At 40.0% G+C, this 25,247-nt stretch overlaps 1 protein-coding gene across 2 annotated transcripts in view; it reads right to left on the bottom strand.

The window, feature by feature from the left end:
• The window catches only part of WDR70 (WD repeat domain 70), a 265,961-nt gene that overhangs the window by 64,919 nt on the left and 175,795 nt on the right, over positions 1-25,247 (bottom strand). The window lies entirely within an intron of this gene.

Here is a 25,247-nt window from a genome sequence, read left to right as displayed (position 1 = left end):
TCACTTTGCTTTTAAAAAGCTAGGTTATTACACACAACAAACTACATTAAAAATTACTGAAGTTTTAAAGTCAAGCACTCAAAAGTTAGGAAATGTAACAATTAAGGTTGTCTATAGAATGGTCTCCGTGCCTCAGCTCCCCATCTGTAAAATGGGGATAGTAACACCCCTATCACCTCACAGGGCTGGGGAGAAGATAATTAATGTTTGCGAAGCACACAAACACTTTAATGATGAGCAACATAGAAAAGCCTATGAGGAAATTCAATAATTCTGTCTTCCAGGTTTAAACAGCATGGAGTAAATAAGGCCTAGGGCCACACATTGAAAAACTGAAGAACTGTTCATTAAATTAGCACCATCCATCCTGTGCACTGAATGAAGCAGTGGTTATGTGGAAAAAAAAATAACATGATATTATGCAATTAAAGACTGAATCATAATGCATACTCACAAGTAGGATAAATTAGGTTCCACAGGCAACCTTGATTCTGACATTTCCAAACTTTTAGAGAGTTTGACTTTGCAAACTAATAATAATGTTCTTTTAACGTAGTTTTCCGTGTGTAATATACTATATTTACAAATTAAGGGCCCAGATATTCACACAGGTAAAGTTGCTCATTTGCTCAGCTTTTTGCAGGATTGAGTCCTAAATATTGCCTAAAATGTGATGGAAATGCACGTACATCTTAGACGTACACATAAAGAAAGCTTGGGAAATGATGTAAATTTTTCTTATACTACTTGGAAACTGAATAGTGTAACCTAGGTTTAATCAATGCACTTAGGAAGCACATTTAAAATTGTCACTTCTAAATTAATATACTTATTCTGGACACTACACATTGAGCAGATTTTAAATGAGAACTACAAGTTTTTGTTGGTGCAATTCTTAAACACCCAAGCACATATTTTATGACATCAACTACAAAAAGGTTGTTTTCAGAATGTGTGATAATATATTTGAGATGCGCTGTGAATTATTCTGGGAAATGAATATCCTTCAATATTTATTAAATATTACCACGTAATTTAAAATGCTTTATTTTGTGTTTGCAAAATACCATGGATACTTACAAATAAATTAACCATAACCAAATGACCATCACACCAAACTGATATGGAATTTAACCATTGTGACAAAGCTCTGTCCTTGTCTCCGTGGGTCCTGCATTTCCTGGTGGATTTCGCTAACCTCAGAGGCTCACTGTGACCCTCCATGTAACCCTTCTCTCTCTAGAGACAAGGGTCACAGTCTACTGAGCCATTTTCATCATAAGCCAGCGAGGGAGGTGAGGAGAAGCTATCCTCCCTTGCACAGTCTCTGTTGTCTCCCAGTCTCAGTGATTAATCGGGGGGTGGGGGCCAAAGGAGGGAGCCTGGGCCCGCCCTCTACTCCGGGCTCCAGCCCAGGGACCCTAATAGTATCAGCTATGGTAGCTGACCTTTTAGAAACATGACACGTACAATTCCCTGGGCTACTTCCCCACAGCAGCCCCCACTTCCTCAGGCTCCACTTCACCCTTACCTCAGGGCCTCCTTCCTTGTGCCTGATATGGTGTGCATTGCTCAGTCTCTCCAACAGCACAACTTCCTCCCACAGCTCCTGACATCCACCCCGACCTGACTGAGAGGCTTTTAACTAGTTTCAGCAGCCAGTCCCTGATTGGCTTCAGGTGTCCCAATCAACCTAGCATTCTCCCTGCCTTCTGGAAAGTTCTTAATTGGCCCCAGGTGTCTTAATTGACCTTGAGCAGCTGCCATTTAACTTATCCTGGTACCAGGGATTTGTTTAGCTTGGAGCTAATATAGCTATCTCCCACTACTTTTCTATAGCCATCTGGCCTTGCCCCGTCACACCATTTAAAAGAATCTGGCCTAACCTAGATCTTGCACCCTCAAAATTTCCACTAAATGAATGTAGGATCTAGATTCTTCTGAGTAAAACATTTATACTACTGCCAATTTAATCTGTCAATTAAACTGAATCTTTCAGCACTGGAAGAGCAACCCTTGATATTTAGCCGAGGGCTCCCAGATTTAGACACATTTATTTGTATTTAATCACAGAAGTTAAACCAGAAAGCCTCTGTGCCTGGGGATACTTACAAGTTTTTCCCTTTACAAGCTAACATAACGTTGAAAATGGGAAGGGGGAAAAAGTTAGCATATATGGTATCTTAAGTTTGAATATTTAAAAAAAGTAGCAATTTTCAACAAACCTGCCCAGCCTAAAGGTTTTAGGATCCCACATAAAATAAGGCTGCACCCTGAAAATGGTGTAAAATCTACACTGGGGTTCTGCATTTCTCTTTCAAAACTAATTTGCTCAGTTTCTCAGTAAAAAGATTGTTTTTCTAACTGCAAAGTCACCCTCAATATATTACTCTACTGAAGAAAATAACCCTGAATTGTAATACTAAATCAAGTACTCTAAAAGTGATTGAAGGTTGAACAAAAAGTTTTTGCAGACACTGGGAACAGTTGATGCAGTTTTCAAGGAAAATAACTTTTTGGCCTCTGGCCTCCTAACATATTTAACTATAGCCTAATCTTGTTTACTAATCATTGGCAAAAAAAAATTTTTTTTTTTACTAACATTACTGCTTGCATTTACAGCTAAAATTCCAGTTCTCTCCCTCTCTCTGAATCAGTTTCTGAACATTGTGCATTAACTCTTGTTTTATGTCTTTCCTTTAAGCGAACAAATTAGTGGCCAATTAGTGAATGGGGGTGAATTTAGATCATAAGAACGGCCATACTGGGTCAGACCAAAGGTCCATCCAGCCCAGTATCCTGTCTTCTGGACAATGTCAATGCCAAGTGCCCCAGAGGGAATGAACAGAACAGGTAATCATCAAGTGATCCATCCCCTCTCACCCATATCCAGCTTCTGGCAAACACAGGCTAGGGACACCATACTGGCTAATAGCCATTGATGGACCTATCCTCCATGAATTTATCTAGTTCTTTTTTGAACCCTGTTATAGTCTTGGCCTTCACAACATCCTCTGGAAAGGAATTCCACAGGTTGACTGTGAGTTGTGTGAAAAAATACTTCCTTTTGTTTGTTGTAAACCTGCTGCCTATTAATTTCATTTGGTGATCCCTAGTTCTTGTGTTATGAGGAGTAAATAACACTTCCTTATTTACTTTCTCCACACCAGTCATGATTGTATAAACCTCTATCATATCCCCCCTTAGTCACCTCTTTTCCAAGCTGAAAAGTCCCAGACTTATTAATCTCTCCTCATACGGCAGCTGTTCCATACCCCTAATCATTTTGGTTGCCCTTTTCTGAACCTTTTCCAATTCCAATATATCTTTTTTGAGATGGGGCAACCACATCTGCATGCAGTATTCAAGATATGGGCGTACCATGGATTTATATAGAGGCAATATGATATTTTCTGTCTTATTATCCTTTCTTAATGATTCTCTAATCTCTCTGTGCATTTCAAAGTCACTATCACCATCCTGATCAGGTGGTCTGTAATATATCCCTACTGCTATATTCTTATTATTCAAGCATGGAATTACTATCCATAGTGATTCTATGGTACAGTTTGGTTCATTTAAGATTTTACTTCATTTGATTATATGCTTTTTTTCCACATATAGTGCCACCCCGCCCCCCCCCATCAGCACAACTTGTTCTGTCCTTCCAATATATTTTGTACCCTGGTATTACTGTGTCCCATTGATTATCTTCATTCCACCAAGTTTCTATGATACCTATTATATCAATATCCTCATTTAATACGAGGCACTCTCGTTCGCCCATCTTATTATTTAGCCTTCTAGCATCGGTATATAAGCACTTGAAAAACTTGTCACTTTTTAGTTGTCTGCCATTACATGATGTAATTGAATGGGACTTTTTTTCTTTTGACTGCTTCTCATCAGATCCTACCTGCATTTTATCATCTTACATCCTCTCCTCCTTATTAGGACATAGGGAATCTCCACTTATAGATCCTCCCTTAAGATATGTCCAAACCATGTGCTCCCTAGCTCCTGTTGGCTTTCCCCCAGCCCTTAGTTTTAAAAAGTATCACCAAATTGCTTCATAAACACACACCTATACACTCAGTTACCTAAGCCTAAATCTACCCATCATTGTGGAGTGCCATTTGTGTTATATAGACAGTTCATGTCATGTCAAGTCCCCAAATATTTGACAATAGTGAGTTTTAGCACATTTCAGCAAAACCTACAGTAACACATTCTTTCCTTCTGAAAGTATTTAATATTAGTCCTAGCAGAAGAATTCTGGGGTCCACGGAGGATGTCTTTATGACTTCCACATGACATTTTAAAGGTTTCATACCATATATCATGATCAGAATGAATGAACTATTCATAGAATACAAGGTAAACCTTGCTCTAATTTATGAACAGATTAGGTGTAAATAAATCAATGGATAAGGCTAAAATATGCTATGATAATTTACTGAACGCCAACAGTGTTTGCAGCACTGTAGAAAACAGAGAGTAAGACGCAGATCCCTACCCAAGGGAGGTTACAATTTAAAAAAGCCATGATAATTCAAGCATGTAATGCACCAGATAACTAGAGGCTACATTTAATGAGACAAGCTTTGTGTGTTCTGTAGCACACCAAAACACACTTGTTCAGCAAATTAGAGTCAATTGGCCTTGTGGTTGACGTGTGCATTAAGGAATAATCGGCAAGGAGACAGGGAGCATAGTTGGCACATAAGAAAAGGAGGAAGTTCCAATGAGGTATCAAAAATGAGAGATGGGGTAACAGGGTGAAGTGAGAGCAGCAACATAGGCAGGAGCACACTTTTGCAGAGTTTTAAGATGATAATGAAATTAAAAAGTAAGAGGAAGCCAGAGAGGATTCAAAAAGGGAAGCAACATGATCAGAGCAGCAAGTAAGGAATATATTCTGTGCACAAAGTTTGGATGGATTGAAGGGGAACAACACTGGAAGTACTGAAGTCGGAGAGGAGGAGATGATGGTTGGAGTATAATGAAGACAGGAGATGACCAGGCATTGAAAAAGCTGTTTCCCACAAATAAGTGGTCTCTATCCAGAAGCAAGGGAACAGGGATTCACATTGCAAAAAACCACTATCCCAAATAAAACACATTTGTCAATCCTAGAAGGAAGGAGCTAGACATGGTGATGCATATAAAGTTATGTTATACTTCAGAAATTCAAGGCACGTTCAGATTAACACAATGATACAAAAAATAAATTAAACTTTTGAACTTTTGACCATATTTCAAGGATACGTTTCAGTTAGTTGATGATTTTCCAAGTTTCTAATGCTTTTTTAAACACAACAGATTTGTTCTAGCCAAGGTTTTTTCCCCTTTTTCTTTTTGTCCCTAACATTTTCAAGCTATTTTAAAAACAGAGACATTAAATTTGAGGTGAATGGTGTAGAAAGTGGGGCCTGTAAGACACTGAGAAAGTTTTTTACTGTGCTAATCTCTTATTGAATTATAGAACTGCAGCAAAAAGAGATTACTTATTAATATTTTGCAATATTCTGCTATATTCCAGCTGCAAACACACAACCATACACAGTTATTCCCCTACCTACATCTCTGACCTCCTCTCCCCTATATACCCTTTCACCCCCTATGCTCCACGCAAGCTGACTTTTCCCTTTATTGTTCACTCATTTCCAACTTTATGTTCTCTTTGAGTATGTCTACGCAGTAAGATAAGTCCAGGCTTGAGCCCGGGCTCAACCCTAACCCCCTTCCATCCATACATCAATAGTGCTAATCAAGGGCTCAAACCTAGGGTCGCAGGACCCCGCAGGGCTGGAGGATCCAAGCCCGTGTTAAGCTGGGACCTAGGGTCTGCACCCTATTGCTTTCCTGGACCCCAGCTTGACTCAGGTCCAGAAAGTTCTCTGGATATATCCCAGAGTTCCCAGCGGTGGAGGAGCAGTGCTGCAGGAAGCCAGCGCAGCAGCTGGAAGCACCATTACTGCCTGGCCAAGCATGCTCCCTGTTTCTGCTCCTCTCGTGGTGGCAGCGGCTCCTGCTCCAACTCCTCCTTGCTGCATGGAGCTTGCCCAGAGCCGGGATCAAAAGCTGACAGGCAGGAGGCAGCTCCTAGCTGTCAGGATGTTGGGGGGTCCTTACCCCTCTCCCACAGCCATGCTGAGCCAGGAGCTCTGCTGTTCCCCTTCCTTGAAGGGCAGCTGCTTGGTCCCTGCTCCACTCTCTGTCCCTTGCTCCCGAACCCCCATGCCCTCCCTGGGGCTGCGTGTGCTATGATTAGGGCCCTACCAAATTCACGGCCATGAAAAACGTGTCACGGACCATGAAATCTGGCCTCCCACTGTGAAATCTTTTGCGTGCTTTTATCCTATACCATACAGATTTCATGGGAGAGACCAGCGTTTCTTAAATTGGGGGCCCTGACCCAAAAGGGAGTTGCAGGGGGATTCCAATCCACGTAGGTGTTTATAAGTGAATACCAAAAATTTTACCAGGAAACACACCGACACAGTGTAAATTATGAATCACAAGAGCAAGACGCTCACGGCAATGTGTTTCATTTAATAAATGTGCTGCTGTATTCTGCAGTATTTGTAGCTTTTGAATAGATACAAGATGTTACAATAGTCTCATTCTGCGGTGACAAAGATATAAATTATGGGGGCAAAGAGAAAATGTGGTACCTGAAAAAAGCTGTCACAGTTCACAATGAATGGTGATCACATCCAGAGAGACTTGGCAATGTAATCAGAACTGTGATCACAACTGACACAAAGCCAAGATATATCCTCAGTCAGAGAGGGACAATAGTTTTGCCATATCTTCCCATTTCTTTTTCAAACGTACCAGTATCACCTATGTTTTATTTGGATGAAGACATATTAATCTTGCTCTCATCCATGCCTCAATCTCTGCAAACTCTGGGAAAGATATTTAATTGTATTATCTACCTCTAACTCCAACTCCCAATACTGGATATGGTTATGTCTGTTAGATTGAAGAGCCATGTGGTATCTTCTTTCTAGGTAAGTTGTTACAGACCAGGGGTGGGCAAACTTTTTGGCCTGATGGCAACATCAGGTTTCCAAAATTGTATGGAGGGCTGGTTAGGGGAGGCTGTGCCGCCCCAAACAGCCAGGCGTGGCCCGGCCCTCACCCTCTATCTGACCTCCACTGCTTCTTACCCCCTGACGGCCTGCCCCGGGACCCCTGTCCCATCCAACCCTTCCTGTCCCCGACCGCCCCTGGACCTCCTGCCCCTGGCTGTCCCCCTGCCACCCCATCCAACCCCTCCTCTCATTCCTGATTGCCCCCCCTAGCCCCCCAGGACCCCTGTCCCATCCAACCACCCCTTCTCCTTGACCACCCATGGAACTCCTGCCCCTGACGGCCCCCCTCTCCTTCCTGAGTGCCCCTCTGGGACCCCTGCCCCCATTCAACCCCCCTGTTCCCTGCCCTCTGACTGCCCTGACCCCTATCCACACCCCCACCCTCTGACCACCACCCTGAACTCCCCTGTCCTCTATCCAACCCCCGCTTCCTGCACCCTTACTGCACTGCCTAGAGCACTGGTGGCTGGCGGCGCTACAGCCACGCTGCCCAGAGCACCAGGACAGGCAGCAGTGCCACCTGGCTGGAGCCAGCCATGCCACTGTGCAGCACAGAGCACCGGGTCAGGCCGCGGCTCTGCAGCTGCGCTGCCTGGCAAGAGCTCACAGCCCCGCCGCCCAGAGGATTGCGCTGGTGGTGCAGTGAGCTGAGGCTGCGGGGGAGGGGGAACTGCAGGAGAGGGACCAAGGGCTAGCCTCTGGGCCTGGAGCTCAGGGGCCGGGTAGAAGGGTCCTGTGGGCCGAATGTGGCCCGTGGTCCACAGTTTGCCCACCTCTGTTATAGACCATTACACATTGCTTCCCTTCAGTAACCTAAATATACTAAACTCCTTAAGTCTCTGTAATGTGTGCTTACCACATCTTGAATTATTCTTCTAGCCCTTTTCTGAACTCTTCAGTTTTTCAACATCCTTTTTAAATGGTGGAAGTAAACACATTATTCCAGAAGTGGTCTCAGCAATGCCAAACAAGATTCATGAAACTTTAGGTCTTAGAGTTTATCCATGATTATTTCACCCTTCTCTGCAATCTTATTTTCCCTCTCAAACATGTTTTCAAGCATTATTAGCATGTTTAAGATTCCTTTGTACAATTTTTCCTACTTCTGTGATCATTGGTTATGAACATTGTGATATTTCTTTATCCACTGTGTATAGATCATTTTTTCAACTGTACTAAATGTCTGTGTATTTTTTCATTGTTTCCATTTTTCTAATTTCTTTGCCAAAATCGCAGTCATGTGTCCTCCTATACCCAGTAACAGTAGTTTATACATTTTATATAGACATTCCAGTAGTGATTTTCCACACTGCCATAGTATAGTAGCATTTCTGAATAGTACTGAATACAGATTTTTCTTTAATCTACAGCTTTTTCAAGCAGCAGTGAGAAAATATAATGTGGGAAACAATCCTGCATGAGCAAAAGAATCGATGATGTAACAGATCTTTTATCATCCTTAATTTCAATAATTGCATCTTTATATTGCCCTGTGGTGAGGAACCCTGCTGCCATATTATGAAGCTCTTTCACAAAGATTTATTTCAATGCTAAAAAATTTAAGAACCATATGTGAAAAGCTTGATCTGATGAATTCTCAATTTTGAGGGGAGAGGCGGTTAATCATTTTTTTAAAACAACAGAGACTAACTGTAACAATTCACAGGCTGGTATAACCAAACAGGAAGTGAAAGACCTCTGGCCCTTTTCTCCATTGAAGGTGATGTAAGAAGCTGATTCACATAAATTCAATTATTTTATCTAAAGGTCTCAGGGAAGACAATTGGGCTAAAACACCTGAAACACTTGATTAAATGGAGTTGCAGACAAAGAGGGCAAGTCGACTGGATGGCCAGTGTTACAAAAGGCTGTGATCTAGGACACACTGACAAGAATGCCTTTTGCCTTTGCTTTCTCATCCATCTACTGATTTCTCACAGACAGAATTAACTATACCAAATAGTTTCAAACTATTTAAAATGAATCAATCAAGAGAAACTTCAAAAATCCTATTTTGGGAACATGGGTTCTCAATAGTATTGCAAAATATTCTCCTAACAGTTTTAAAAATTAAGTCTCCTCTGAACCTTTGGCTGTACTGTCAAACTTTATATCTCAGACAAAAGTCCTTTTTGGCCAACAAACAATGATAAATATCACTAATAAAAGAAAAGTTGCTGGACAGTACCTCCTTTTGGTTTTTACATTACACGAGGAAAATGTTTAAGCATACAAAAGCAATGTCCCTATGCTTTTTTTCATAAATTAGTAACTAACCCATGCCACTAAAATAACCTGCCTTGCTAGCCTTTTTGTGTGTCAACATTTAAGATATTTCCCCTTTCTAAATACCTGCAAAAAATATATTTCTTAGTCTAAGCTGGAAAACACTCTCTTGCCTCTCTCATTAAAAATATTGATTGCTTCCAAATAGACTTGCCCAGCTACTGTCAAAGGGTTGTGGGGTTTGGTTTTTTCCTTCAAAAAAGAACTGACTGAACTATGATAAGTTTCTCTCATATGGAAATCTTGTTAAAACCTTATGCCTGACAAAATATTAACATTACTATAACGCCACTGTTTCAGTCTGTAGGTCTCTCTAAATTTGCCTATGTAAACATAGCACTTACAAAAAACCTGAATAGCGTCATGTAAACTAGAAATATTCTTTTAACTATTTTCAGCAGGCAACAGTCATGGGCAAGTTTTCAGAGGACATATAGAGAACTATAGTGCAGCTGCCACAAAATTACTTCAACCATTATTCAAATGCCATTTCTCACAATCTTTGTAAGTCTTCAAAGCCCACACACAAAACTGACACCCCATTTTAATAAGTCTAAAAGATATTGTAGAGTCTGAGTAATAATAAGCAGATATCTACATTAAACTACAGTGTCTGTGGTTAAATAAAAGATCTTAATCATGACCAAAAAATTACAGCTTTCAATTGATTTATCAGATGGCCAAGACAAATTAATATGATTTCCTGCTAAATAAGTGTTTACAACTTACATGAATTCCACAAAGAGAAACACACATTTCTCCAAGAAAGGAACAGTAATGTTTGTTTTACTAATAATACTTCTGTGGTTGTACACAGTATATCCTACTGGTTGGCACTGTGATCTACTAAGTGTTTCATTTATTTGATTTTCCCACGACAAGGGTGTGTGTGGGGTGTGTGTGTGTGTGTGTGTGTGTGTGGTGTGTAAGTTGAGAGTGCGTGTGTAAGTTGAGAGTGCATCCTGTTTATGAGGTAATTATGGTACACTCAACTAAAACTAAAAGAACAAATGTTTTATCACAAATATTGTACAAGGAACATAAGAACAGCCATACTGGGCCAGACCAAAGGTCGATCTAGCCCAGTATCCTGTCTTCTGACAGTGGCCAATGCCAGCTGCCCCAGAGGGAATGAACAGAACAGGTAATCATCAATTGATCCATCCACCCCCTGTCACCCATTCTCAGCTTCTGGCAAACAGAGACTGTTGGCTTTTATGAGCCCAGTTTACTTATCTGAAGCATACTCAGGTTATTTTACTACAATTTTTAAATATACAAATTTGAAACACAAAATCTCTAGAAAACCAAACTGGGTTATCAGGGTGCTAGAAAGTAAATTGCTGGGGAGGGTGGGAGTTGTTTTGTTTATTTAAAAATTAAGTAAGAAAGATTTTGTCCCATCTTTCCCCACTGCCCTGACTACAAGTCAGCAAAGTTCTTCCACCCAGAACATGTTGGGCCCAGTCCTACAATGAGAAGAGCTGCTAAGTGCACTCAACTTCCATTGCCTTAAACAGGCCTGAATGGTACTTAGAACCTCATATGAGAAGCTCAGCACCTTCCAGGAGAACATCCTATTTTTATTTATATTGTGTTCCAACACTGAGTGGAGAGGGAAGCAGCTCGTGAAATACACAAACAATGGAAATACAAACAGAAGAGAGTGAGAATCCTGTTAACGTATAGGGCACGGGTCGGCAACCTTTCACACGTGGTATGCCGAGTCTTCATTTATTCACTCTAATTTAAGGTTTCGCGTGCCAGTAATACATTTTAACATTTTTAGAAGGTCTCTTTCTATAAGTCTATAATATATAGCTAAACTATTGTTGTATGTAAAGTAAATAAGGTTTTAAAAATTTTTAAGAAGCTTCATTTAAAATTAAATTAAAATGCAGAGCCCCCCCGACTGGTGGCCAGGACCCAAGCAGTGAGAGTGTCACTGAAAATCAGCTTGCGTGCTGCCTTTGATACGTGTGCCATAGGTTGCCTACCCATTATAGGGCATGAAGGAGGAAGAAGGGAAATAAGTTAAGTAAAATACTAAACCTTCTTGAACACATTCTTTTTGGCAGTCTCTGTCACATTTATTTACCTGTTGGCATTTTTTCCCTCCTTCTCTTTCATGTTAATTTTAAAGTTTATGATTCACCAGTGACCATTAACACACACAAATTTGAAAGCTATACATATACATTAGTAAAAACTGCAAAACTGTCAAATCTCAAAGTTATCTGCTGCAAACAATTTGTACTAATTATTATGAAGTTTACATACGAAAAAGCAGTAATTTCTGACTTCACCTTCATAAATTGTGAATTTGCAGTTACAAGTTGCAAATTGTGGACTGTTTTTTCCAAAATACGAAAATATTAGATTTTAATCATTCAAATTAGAGTAAATGTTTCTGCACATTGTTAAGCGTTAAGCAAGGAAAGATATTCTGTCAAAACATATGGTTTCATTCAAATGTAAGGAAGTAAGCACTGCATTTGGTTTAATCTGGCGCTTACTTCAGAAACAGTCCTAGAGTCCTAAATAAATTGGGCAATTAACATTTTATGGCAATATCAACTTCTACGCAGCAGACCTTGGGATCTTTCAGGGTAAGAGATATTTTGTAAAGCATCCTCCAGTTACATAAACATCTTTCAAATCAAGATCTCAGTGCCTCTGCAAGGTGCCGTTCTGGTGCACTAAAGTTCAATTTCCAATGGCATAATTTAGAACTGCTTGAGGGTGAGTGGGTAAATTTAAACCATTCCTTAATGACACTGCCTTCTATAAAGTTAAGGAAAACATACAGGATTTAGAGACTTTCTTACAACCCTCCTGCTGCATCAACTTAAATCTGGAGGTTTTATCCTGCCAGTTGCTCCATGCAGGTGGACCACTGTGCCCATCTGGTGTCCCACTGAAGTCAATGGAACACCATACAGTACGGAGCACTTCCCACATGGAGCAGCTTGCAAGACTACAGCTGTGGACTGTAAGCTTTTCCAGGAAGAGACTGTCTTTTAAACAGATTTACACAATACCCAGCATAATGGGGCCCTAATCCTGATTGAAGTCTGGGTGCAAGTATAACAAATGTTGATATTAATAAAACCGCTGCAGCCACCAGAGTAGTGTCTGGCAAGATACTTTGAAGAGAATAATGCATGTTACTGCACTTCATCACAAGATGCATCAGCACTACATTTAAGCTAAACAGGAGAAAGACAGATTACAATTTGTAATAAACAAACCTTCTTAAAGATGTGCTTTGGTGTTTTACAGTACAATTTCTGAATAAGTATTTATATTTTTTTAAAAATATTTGCATAAAATATTTGGGCTTTGCTGTGTATTTACATTTTTTAACCTGAATTTTTTAGACTTGTTCCATGCTATCTAATATGCTTGGAATGGCTTCCCAAAAATCTATTAGTCCTTCTTTCTCTCTCACTTCATTTAAATCATTATCTTTTTATTTATTATTAATAATACTGTGGTAATGCTAATATATCCCAATCAGTCTCCAGGGCCCACTGAGTTAGGGATTCTCCAAATACATAGCAAGAAACTATATAATCTTCATCTATCTTGTCTCTGCAGATTATAGAATCGTCATAGAATCTTCCCCAAAGGAAGGTGATGGGGGTGTCGGGTTTCTCCTCTCCTGTTGCTTCCAAACCCTTCCTCCCTCCCCATTTCTTCCTTCCCTCCCACTCCCCGTCATCTACCACCCTCCTGGCTCCTCTCCACCCACCTTCCTCTCTGATTTTGAATTCCAGCTTTGCATCTTCCTCTCAGTTTTCCACATTCATGTTCAGTAACTTCAACTTCCCTCCTCATTTGAACTTCAGACTTAGGTCAACTCTCAAACTCAATAAAATAGCCACTCACTTGATTTGATCTTTACCAAACATTTCTCTCTCTGACCTCTCCACTGCTGTTTTCCCTTGCCCACCATCTGGTCCCTTTCAACACTGTCCATTTGTGCCCCTCCCTCTCTCCCCACCATCTGGTCTTTCCATGACTTCCAACTAATTGAAAATGAATTTTCTTGAACTCCCAGACCTCTTCTCCTTCTACTCTACTGACACATTTGATGATTCCCTTCATTCTACACACTCCTCCACCCCCTCCATTGCAAGATTCCCCTGGCTGACCCAGCCCTGGATCACCCCTAAAAACCATTTTTTTATTGCAAATCCTGTGACTTAGCTGACTTCCCATGCTACAAATCTGTTCTCTCCTTCTTCAGTTCTGCCATTCTCCTAGCCAAACAATTCTACTTCATCATCCTGATTATCATACCTGTAATCCCAGCAACTTTTTTGCCACCTTCAACTCCCCTTTTAAATCCTCCCCCATTCCTGCACGCATTCCCCTCTCTGCTCAGTATCTCAGACTTTTTCAAAGAGAAAACTGACAAGTTCTAACATGACGTATTTTCACCCCACCATCTCCATTCCTGTCCCTCCTATCACTCTCCTCCTACTCCCTGGCCCCCATCACCAATACTGAGGCTTCTTGTATTCTTTTCTCCTCTTCTAACCCCTCCATTTGCCCCCCCACTGACTCCATCCCATCCTGCCGCCTTATCTTCCTTGCCTCCACCCTCTCCCTCACCCCCTTCCCTTCTCCTCAATCTCTCACTCTTCTCAGACTCCTCTCCATTACAGAAAAATACTCTACCTACCTGACTCTTCAACTGCGGCCCTGTCTCCCTCTCTCCTTCACCTTCAAATCACTGTCTTGAGTTCCTCTCCTCCAATGTCATCCCTTCCCCTCTCCAATCTGGTTTCCACCTTGTCCACACCACTGAAACTGCTCTCAAAGTCTCAATGGACCTCTTCCTGGCCAAATCCCAACACCTCTGCTTCATCCCCATTCTCAGCAAATTTGCGGATGATACTAAACTGGGAGGAGTGGTAGATACGCTGGAGGGGAGGGATAGGATATAGAAGGACCTAGACAAATTGGAGGATTGGGCCAAAAGAAATCTGATGAGGTTCAATAAGGATAAGTGCAGGGTCCTGCACTTAGGATGGAAGAATCCAATGCACCGCTACAGACTAGGGACCGAATGGCTAGGCAGCAGTTCTGCGGAAAAGGACCTAGGGGTGACAGTGGACGAGAAGCTGGATATGAGTCAGTAGTGTGCCCTTGTTGCCAAGAAGGCCAATGGCATTTTGGGATGTATAAGTAGGGGCATAGCGAGCAGATCGAGGGACGTGATCGTTCCCCTCTATTCGACACTGGTGAGGCCTCATCTGGAGTACTGTGTCCAGTTTTGGGCCCCACACTACAAGAAGGATGTGGATAAATTGGAGAGAGTCCAGCGAAGGGCAACAAAAATGATTAGGGGTCTAGAGCACATGACTTATGAGGAGAGGCTGAGGGAGCTGGGATTGTTTAGTCTGCAGAAGAGAAGAATGAGGGGGGATTTGATAGCTGCTTTCAACTACCTGAAAGGGGGTTCCAAAGAGGATGGCTCTAGACTGTTCTCAATGGTAGCAGATGACAGAACGAGGAGTAATGGTCTCAAGTTGCAATGGGGGAGGTTTAGATTGGATATTAGGAAAAACTTTTTCACTAAGAGGGTGGTGAAACACTGGAATGCGTTACCTAGGGAGGTGGTAGAATCTCCTTCCTTAGAGGTTTTTAAGGTCAGGCTTGACAAAGCCCTGGCTGGGATGATTTAACTGGGAATTGGTCCTGCTTCGAGCAGGGGGTTGGACTAGATGACCTTCTGGGGTCCCTTCCAACCCTGATATTCTATGATTCTATGATTCTTTGGTCTTTCAGCAGCCTTTGAGACAGCCAACTACTATATACTTCTTGAAATCATGCCCTCCATTGGCTTTTGAGGCACCATCCTCTCCTGGGTCCTCCTCTGACCCATCTGATCACCTCTTCACTGTCTCCTTTGATGCATTCTTCTCTTCCTCTCTCCCAATTTCAGTGGGTGTCCACCATGGTTTGGGGCATCCTTAACCCTTGGCTCTTCTTTCTCCACGCCTTTATTTCTACATGCTCTTATCCACAGGTATGACTTCAAATATCACCTTCATCTCAACAAATCACAAAATTAATTCCCCACTACAAATCTGTCACTCTCCATCCAATCCTGCATTTTGTCTTTCTGATATTTCCTTGTGGATGTCCAGCGGGCAATTTAAGCTCACCGTGGCCAAAACTGAGCTTCTTTGCCCAGCCTTCATAACTTTCCTCTATTTCTCTATGACTATGAACAACACCCCATCCTCCAGCCACTAAACCTGTAATCTGAACATCATCCTTGACTCAACCCTCACCCAAGATCCACACATTCAAGTCATATCCAAATCTTGTGCCTGTGCCTACATAATAGTTAAAAGATTAGACCTTTCCTGTCTGTTCAGACTAGTGAGACTCTTCTTCGGGCTCTCATCACCATATGCCTCAACCACTGTAATCTCCTCTCTCTAATCTTGATGTCAACCACCCCACCCCTCAGAAGTCCATTATATACTCTGTAACCAGGATCATCATCATCTTGGCTTGCTGCACCCATTTTGTCTCCTTCCACTGCATCAAACATAAATCTTTATTTTAGGGCCCTCCACCACTTATCTATGCCCTATTTAACAGATTTATAGTTCTAGGAAATCAAGATTGTGCTCTGCCAATAATGGCAGCATTCAATGGCAGCTTCAACCCCTACTTATGTGCTTCTCCCTCACAAACATTTCTGTGCTTCTTCCCATACACACACAAAAAAACCCCCAAAACCCTGAGTCAAAATCCACAAAGCCACCTTCTTCTTCTCTGTAATAAATATAATAAACTGCAACCTGATAATGGCTATAGAGGCAGGGAGTTATGATTATTGCTCCTGTTGGTTAGAACTGCACACATCCTACGTTACTTCATTCCCCACCCTGACCCAAATGTCTGTCTCATCCATCAGTCCTTTCTTTTTAGACTGTAAGCTCTCTGAGACACAGACTGTCATTTACTATATGAATGTAGCACAATGGGCCCTGTGCTGGTTGACCAGTAGATGCTACCACAATATAAAATTTAAACAATATAAATGAGCTCTGAAGAGTGAGCACTGTGTTTTCACATCTCTCAGCTTCCAGTTCATTATGGCTATACCAACATAAATTAAATTATTATAACAAATAGTTCTTAAAAATCCAGATGTGGAAAAGTACTCAAGCAAATGCTAATGTGCTGGATTTTTTTTTTTTTTTTTTTAAAGTGCTGAGACTCACCATCTTCCACTGACTTCAGTGGGATTTCCTGGGTTCTCACAGCTTTTGAAAAATCAAACCTAACTTTAGGCTCCTATTTTTGAAAATCTTGACTGTTCAATCAAAGCCAGTACGATTCACAGGAAAGAAAATTAAATATGATCACTTAGCATTGAATGCAGCCAATTACTTTGAACCAAAACGTGGAAAACCAAGTTCAGACAGCGTACATGATAAAAGTGAAATGGCAATCAAATACATCACAAGAAAATTTCTTAATTTTAAAATTACATGGTACGTAACTTAGCCAAAATGAAAAATTATATGCTGTGAGCTTTTTTACTCTTTAGATAACTATAGATTAGAAAGATTGAGAGAAATCAGGATCTGATGAAATAAACTAGTATCTAGATATAAATATGTATTTATTATATACATATACATTCATTATCTACACACACAAACACTTACACATAGAAAATGTGTGAAATGTAAATATTCATAATCAACACCAAACTGAGTTCTCTATCTCATGAGAAAATTAACGTGGTTCAAGGAAGGCAGCTGTTCCATGGATATATCTGGTTTCAGTCTGCATAGTATCACAACAGTCATACATTAAATAAAACACAGCTGGAAAATGCTCCACCTATTTCACCACCCTCTCTGCTAACTGTTTTGTATCAACATCTGCTAAAAACAAGCTTTATGTAGTAGGGACATCATGAAAAAGAATTGTTATTTTATTTTGCTTAATAAGCTAACGTATGATTATCTGAAAAGTTGCTGGTTTAATAATGAGTGTTCTAACTAGAATCCAAAGAAACTCACTCAATAAAGATTACCAAATTAGAGAGATTTTTTTAGAATATGTAATTTTTATTTTGTAGGTCTGTGCTGGCTTCCTCTGACAGATCTCTAACTGCTGGTGAGAGGTGTCATTGTCTGGTCTAAGAATAGATTTAAAAGTTTGAAACTTCAAATTCCAATCCCAACAGTGATAATGTCTCCACAGCTGTGATCATAGATAAGTCAAATAACTTTTCTGGCCATGTCTCACCATCTGTAAATGGGAATAGTAATATCTGCCTACCTAGCTATAGGGGTGTTACAAGTTTTAATAAACTGATGTATGTAAATAGCTTTGAAGACAAAAATTGCTTGATGATATTATCAGTACACAAAACAGTATCTTCTAATAACCACAGTTATTGCAATTATGGGTCTAAAACATTGGGCCAGATTAATTCCTGCTGTAAACCCCACTGATTGTAATAAAGTTAATCCAACAAAAATTGATCCACTGTATTTTGATGTGCAATCTTATAACTTTTCTATAAGCACTTCCTTTATTTCCTTTTGCCACTCAAACTTTTCAAAACTTCATTTTAGAAAAATGTACATAGAAACAAAGGAACTGCATCAGAACTGAAGTCCATCTAGTTCAGTTTCCTGCTTCTTAAAGTAGGCAGTATCAGATGTCTCTGAGGAAGATGTAAGAACCCTACAGTTGGTAGATCTGGGATAATCTGCAGCCCAACATTAGGTCTCAGAATGGCAAGTTATGTTATATTTTTCCTTTTGATACCACAACTTATACAAAGTTAAGGATATTTTGACAATTCGAGTGGAAAAAGGAAACCAAACCAAATTAGAAAGCAATAGCAAAAAAGAAAAAAAGATGGAGAAAAAGGGAAAAGTTAAATTCACCATTTCAAAAAATTTTCAATTTTAAAAAGGAAACAATTATTTGTTTCAAAATTTCCCCACTGAAAAAATTAAAATATTTGATCAAAAAACATTTGTAATTGAAAAATTTCATTTTTGCCAAAGCCATTTTTTAAATTGTAAACTTTTTGTCAAAAAATTTCAGCCTGCTCTATTTTACCCTACTGTTTATTCATCTCATTTACTTTGTTCTTCACTGACAAACCAATAAAACATAGCATAAAGTTGTCTAAAACTTGATTAGGAAACAGAAGCAAGCACCCACTACAGTTGCACCCAAATGGAAGGCTGGGAGAGACAAGAAAACTGGATACATGTTGTATGGTATTTAAAAATCGACTTCCAGAAGGTGACATTTCTCAATCATGCAAGAAAACAAACATCTACGAGGCCAAAAAAACAAACCAACCAAAAACCTGCTTGTAATTAATGCTAGTTCAAAATCAACTTGTCTTGGAAATATTTCTGGTTTATTTTTTTCCTCAACTGTCTTCAGTCTGTGTCTAGCCTCTCAAAAGTCTAAAATAATTTATATAACATATTTTTGCGGGGACTTTTACAAATCTGCATCAGTATCAGCAAAATTATTATCCTGAGTATGGCAAGAGATATGAATTTTAGCATTCTTTGTAATAATATAAATGTAAAGATTAGGAGCTGCACGAAGTTATGTTTATCCTTGTTTGTGTGAAACATACTGTACCAATCTGCTGTCCTTCTCACCTGTCTCAAGAAAGAGCAAAATACTAAAAAACTACAATGAAAACACTCACGCCCTATGCTAACTTCCCATTACACAGACAAGTATAAAATTCTTTTCCTAAATTACAGATCCTACCTGGCTCTAAACCAATAATGTGCTTAGCTTGTGTCAGTGGTGTATATACTACAGTATCTAGAAATCTTCACTTTGGAAACTCAGTTCACCTCTGTGAGCTATCATCTTGTTAGAACAAAATTTGGAACTTTTTTATTTTCTGACTCTACTCATAAAGGTCACTCTTCATATTATTTTTTTAAGCTATGAAAAAAAATGCAAATTTAATGTTATTAGACCAAGTCCTTAAAGTGAATGGGGATTTGCCCGAGTAAGGGTCTCAATACCCGACGTGCTATATTTAAATGCCATCATATTAATCGCTCTACTTATGTAACTATAGTGTTTCCAATATTTAAAAAAACTTTTCTACTAGAACTATGTAGTTTCTCAGCGATTTCTGTAGTATATATTCTCTCTCTCGCAATAGTAAACCAAAGAAAGAACATACTTCATTATGGCATAACCTTTCTTTCTTTGACTATACACCAATTCAAAGAAGGATCCTTTTGGTATTTCCAACAGGGGTGAAAGACCAAGATTTTAGAACTGCCTCTCACCACTATACTAGCTACTGCAAACAGTCAAATAGTTCCCTACTATAAATTGTTTATTATATAAAGAAAAAATGCACTTCGAAATATAGCAGTGCACACTTTATCTTAGCAAAAAGGAAAAAAATCTGACAATCATGTGCTGTTACTTTCAGGGTACAGATTATGATGTACTGGCTGAACCAGACATATACAAAAAAAGAACAACATATGAATGTGTTAATATTTGTTCCTAGCAAGCTAGTGTATGATTTCCAGTTTCTAGAGCAAAGGTCTGGCACATACACCTATGGAATGAAAGTACAGGATAGTATGGTTATGGAAAATTTACCTAGAGTTTGAAACAGAAATACATTATTTTTCAGGGGCAGTCAATTATTTTTTGTCAAGGTCCAAATTTCTTGGTCAAGATATAATCAAGGTCCAGACTCCACAGAAACATTTTTCACACTGCAAAAACAATAATAAATAAATAAAGATTTTGCAATCCATTCAAAAGTGTCTGGTGGTCTGGATTGGCCCACCGTCCGCCTATTCACTACCCCTGGTATATTTGGGTGTCTTATATTTAACACAAGAAATTTCCAGATGTAGCGAGACTGCCCTCTTCAAAATCTTTATGGATCCATTAGTTTGTTATTTGCTTGGAGCAAAACAGAAGCCTTTTGTTTATTTACAATAGTGATATTCTGAACATAAGAGCATCCATACTGGGTCAGACCAAAGGTCCATCTAGCCCAGTATCCTGTCTTCTGACAGTGGCCAATGCCAGGTACCCTAGAGGGAATGAACAGAACAGGTAATCATCAAGTGATCCATCCCCTCTTGCCCATACCCAGCTTCTGGCAAACACAGGCTAGGGACAACATCCCTGCCCATACTGGCTAATAGCCATTGATGGACCTATCCTCCATGAATTTATCTAGTTCTTTTTTAACTCTTTATAGTCTTGGCCTTCACAACATCCTCTGGAAAGGAGTTCCACAGGTTGATTGTGCGTTGTGTGAAAAAATACTTCCTTTTGTTTGTTTTAAACCTGCTGCCTATTAATTTCATTTGGTGATCCCTAGTTCTTGCGTTATGAGAAGGAGTAAATAACACTTCCTTATTTACTTTCTCCACACCAGTCATGATTTTATAGACCTCTATCATATCCCCCCTTAGTCGTCTCTTTTCCAAGCTGAAAAGTCCCAGTTTTATTAATCTCTCCTGATATAGCAGCCGTTCCATATCCTTAATAATTTTGGTTGCCCTTTTCTGAACCTTTTCCAATTCCAATATATCTTTTTTGAGATGAGGTGACCACTTCTGCATGCAGTATTCAAGATGTGGGTGTACCGTGGATTTATATAGAGGCAATATGATATTTTCTGTCTTATTATCCTTTCTTAATGATTTCCAACATTCTGTTTGCTTTTTTGACTGCTGCTGCACACTGAGTGGATGTTTTCAGAGAACTATCCGCAATGACTCCACAATCTCTTTCTGGAGTGGTAACAGCTAATTTAGACCCCCCCCATTTTATATCTATAGTCTGGATTATGTTTTGTAGCTCTTAGCAGTCTGCCTGGGACTTAACTATCTTGAATAGTTTTGTATCTGCAAATTTTGCCACCTCACAGTTTAACCCTTTTCCCAGATTATTTATGAATATGTTGAATAGGACTGGGCCCAATACAGACCTCTGGGGGACACCACTATTTACCTCTCCCCATTCTTTTGTAGTTCTTCACAGTCTGCTTGGGACATAACTATCTTGAGTAATTTTGTATCATCTGCAAATTTTGCCACCTTAATGTTTACCCCTTTTTCCATGGTGCACTTAGAACAAACAAACAAATTCCAATTAACATCCCCGTGTAGGCATGTTCTTAGGGTAAGATGCTGCAGTATTTCTACTGATCTATATCTATATTCTGTATATTGACCTGTTTGTTTAGAAACTTCATCATTATCACTACCATGAATGCATTGGTCATTGGGGCACCAGCACTGACGAGCAATCAACCAATTGTCTCCACCCCTGCCGATCATTGCTGAAATGACTCTGCAATGCTTCGGTCTCTAAGTCTTTCTAAATCAAACTTGATTCTGGTGAACTTTGGCCAGACGATTTTCCTTAGCTGCAGCCAAAAGTTTAGCATCACAAGATCATGATCACTTCCAATATCAGAACCGGGGAAGCTCCTTGTTTTAGCTCTATTGATCCCAGAATAAAATTTTGCATCATGATGTAGTCGATCTGACTGTGATGCAAACCATCAGATGCATGCCACGTTGATCATCTGGATGCTTTATGTGCTCTTAATCTGTTTGCAAGAACCAGACTGTTATAGCTGCCAAACTCCAAAAGTCTCAGTCCTTTCTCATTGGTTACCACATTACAGAAAGGGCCACAATAATCTCATCAATCTGCCTGTGCGTCAGTACCCACTTTACATTCCAATCTCCCTGTACAATCAGGATATCTTGTGTACCGTATCAATGATGTCTTGGAGATGAATGCAAAAATCTTCAAATTGCTCATCGTCACAGTCTGTTGCAGGGGCGTAGACTTGTACCACTGTGATACTGAACGGATGATACTTTAGACAGATGGAAATAAGCCTGCTGGATATTGGGTGGCATCCTAATACTGAATTTTTGATATCTTTATGCACAAGAAATCCTACGCCATTGACATGTTTGTCTTCTCCACAGTAATAGAGTACATGGCCTTCTTCCGTTAGTCCCCCTCCAAAGTTCTTCTGTCTGACCTCAGAGATTCCTAGGAGGTACCAGAAGTATTGTTCCATTTCGTATGCGAGTTCTTTCAACCTCCCTATTTGTCTCAATGTCCTTACATTCCATGTGGTTATGGTGATGTTATCAAGTGGAGTGCCCCAGGGGTCGGTCTTGGGGCCGGTTTTGTTCAATATCTTCATAAATGATCTGGAGGATGGTGTGGATTGCACTCTCAGCAAATTTGCGGATGATACTAAACTGGGAGGAGTGGTAGATACGCTGGAGGGGAGGGATAGGATACAGAAGGACCTAGACAGATTGGAGGATTGGGCCAAAAGAAATCTGATGAGGTTCAATAAGGATAAGTGCAGGGTCCTACACTTAGGACGGAAGAATCCAATGCACCGCTACAGACTAGGGACCGAATGGCTAGGCAGCAGTTCTGCGGAAAAAGACCTAGGGGTGACAGTGGACGAGAAGCTGGATATGAGTCAGCAGTGTGCCCTTGTTGCCAAGAAGGCCAATGGCATTTTGGGATGTATAAGTAGGGGCAAAGCGAGCAGATCGAGGGACGTGATCGTTCCCCTCTATTCGACACTGGTGAGGCCTCATCTGGAGTACTGTGTCCAGTTTTGGGCCCCACACTACAAGAAGGATGTGGATAAATTGGAGAGAGTCCAGCGAAGGGCAACAAAAATGATTAGGGGTCTAGAGCACATGACTTATGAGGAGAGGCTGAGGGAGCTGGGATTGTTTAGTCTGCAGAAGAGAAGAATGAGGGGGGATTTGATAGCTGCTTTCAACTACCTGAAAGGGGGTTCCAAAGAGGATGGCTCTAGACTGTTCTCAATGGTAGCAGATGACAGAACGAGGAGTAATGGTCTCAAGTTGCAATGGGGGAGGTTTAGATTGGATATTAGGAAAAACTTTTTCACTAAGAGGGTGGTGAAACACTGGAATGCGTTACCTAGGGAGGTGGTAGAATCTCCTTCCTTAGAGGTTTTTAAGGTCAGGCTTGACAAAGCCCTGGCTGGGATGATTTAACTGGGAATTGGTCCTGCTTTGAGCAGGGGGTTGGACTAGATGACCTTCTGGGGTCCCTTCCAACCCTGATATTCTATGATTCTATCTCTTCCATGGATCCTCTTTGTTGGGGTTACACCAGTAGTATACTTGTCGCATCCGCCCTGGTGGGAGACGGTTGGCGCGGTCATTATTAACCCAGGCTGCGACCAATCTGGTATGAACATGATTGACTTGCTCATCATGTGGTATGTTTTGGGCAAATTTCTAACCTGGAAGAGCCCATTCGTCTCCAGGCAGCCTGCCCTTTAGTCACCTCTTACGACGTGCAGGAGCAGCAGTGGGCCTATTCTGTCCCCTAACCCACAGGGTTTAGAAACTTAACCATCAGTAAATTGGTTTGTTTTACTGAAAAAACATATTTTTAAGACATAATGATGTTAAGAAAAGCCTAATTCTACATAAAGAAAAAAAAAGGGAGACACACAAATGCGTATCATGTAGCTTTAGTGCTGAGTACAGCCTACCTGGCATAAAGAGAATATACCAAGCTAGCAATATTGGAAAGCTTTAAATTACCACAAATGAAAACTTATAATATTGCACAAGTCTCCATGATGTTCTGGTACTGAATGCTGCATTTGAGTGGATGTGAGCCAAACAAACAAAACCTCCTTTTTAAGAGGCTACATTTTGGCACAAATATTTATTTAGCCCTGAGAGCTAGGTCTTTACAAATGGAAAGAGCAGACTCCAACTGCAAAAAAAAAAAAAAAAAAAAAAAAAAATCAGTCTTTTAACAAATACACACACATTCCAGCAGAGGACTTTTCATTTAAAGGAGAAAATATTAACAGCAAGTCTCAGATTATCCTATTTGCTTTCATTGCATTGTCTGGCAACATCAGCTGTAAAGTCCATTAATAAGGACAGCAAGATAAAGTTTACAAAATACTTTCCAAGTAAGTTCTGGGCTTAGATTCCCAGTCTAAAGCAAAAAGGTCACCCCTCTTAGGCCAAAAAAAATCAATCTTACACAGTCTGTGTGCATTATCTAATCTAGAGCCATGTTGTTGGTTGTGTAGTATATCTTCAAAATGGCTCCATTATTTGTAAAACTTTTCAGATCTGAAAACACAGGCCCTGTTATAACTTTTTTTCCCTGCTGTCACATTTTACAATTCAAACCTAAAGCTTACAAAAACCCTTTAAAAGCAAACAATCGCTAACTACAGAAATATATTTATTTTAGTTCTATAAATCATACAATTATTTGGAAAATACTTTTAAGATGAGTATTAGTAAATTACCAGGTGCAGAGCTCAGATCTGTTAATCTTTAGGGCACATTACAGGGCCCATCTCTTTTCTTTTGCCTTCAGGTTTTTGAGAGTTGTTCGGCAAATGGTTATAAGGGTTATCGTTTTGTCAACTTTAGTGACTTTACTGTGAGCAGTCTATTTGGATAGGAGGGGGCTTCATTATTATTGTATTTTAAGTTCTGTAATGTAAGTATATAACAGAGGTTGGGCTCTTTGAAACTCATTAAAATAAAATATTACTGCATTTTAACATCAAAGCAGAGCTTTAATAATGAATATAAACTTAATACAAGTACAAGCAGTAGCAGACTAATATTGGGGCCATTGTGTAAGAAATATCTGAAAAAATAGCTAAAAAAATATGAGGAACTGACCATATCACTGATAGTAAGTCCTCCTATGAAATTATTAGATTAAAAAATAATACAAATTCACCTTTAAATATATCACCTCTTCATC

The sequence above is a fragment of the Natator depressus genome, chromosome 5 (assembly GCF_965152275.1).
Source record: "Natator depressus isolate rNatDep1 chromosome 5, rNatDep2.hap1, whole genome shotgun sequence".
NCBI lineage: Eukaryota > Metazoa > Chordata > Testudines > Cheloniidae > Natator > Natator depressus.
The sequence above is the reverse complement of the archived record's forward strand: the minus strand, read 5'-3'. Positions and strand labels throughout refer to the sequence as shown.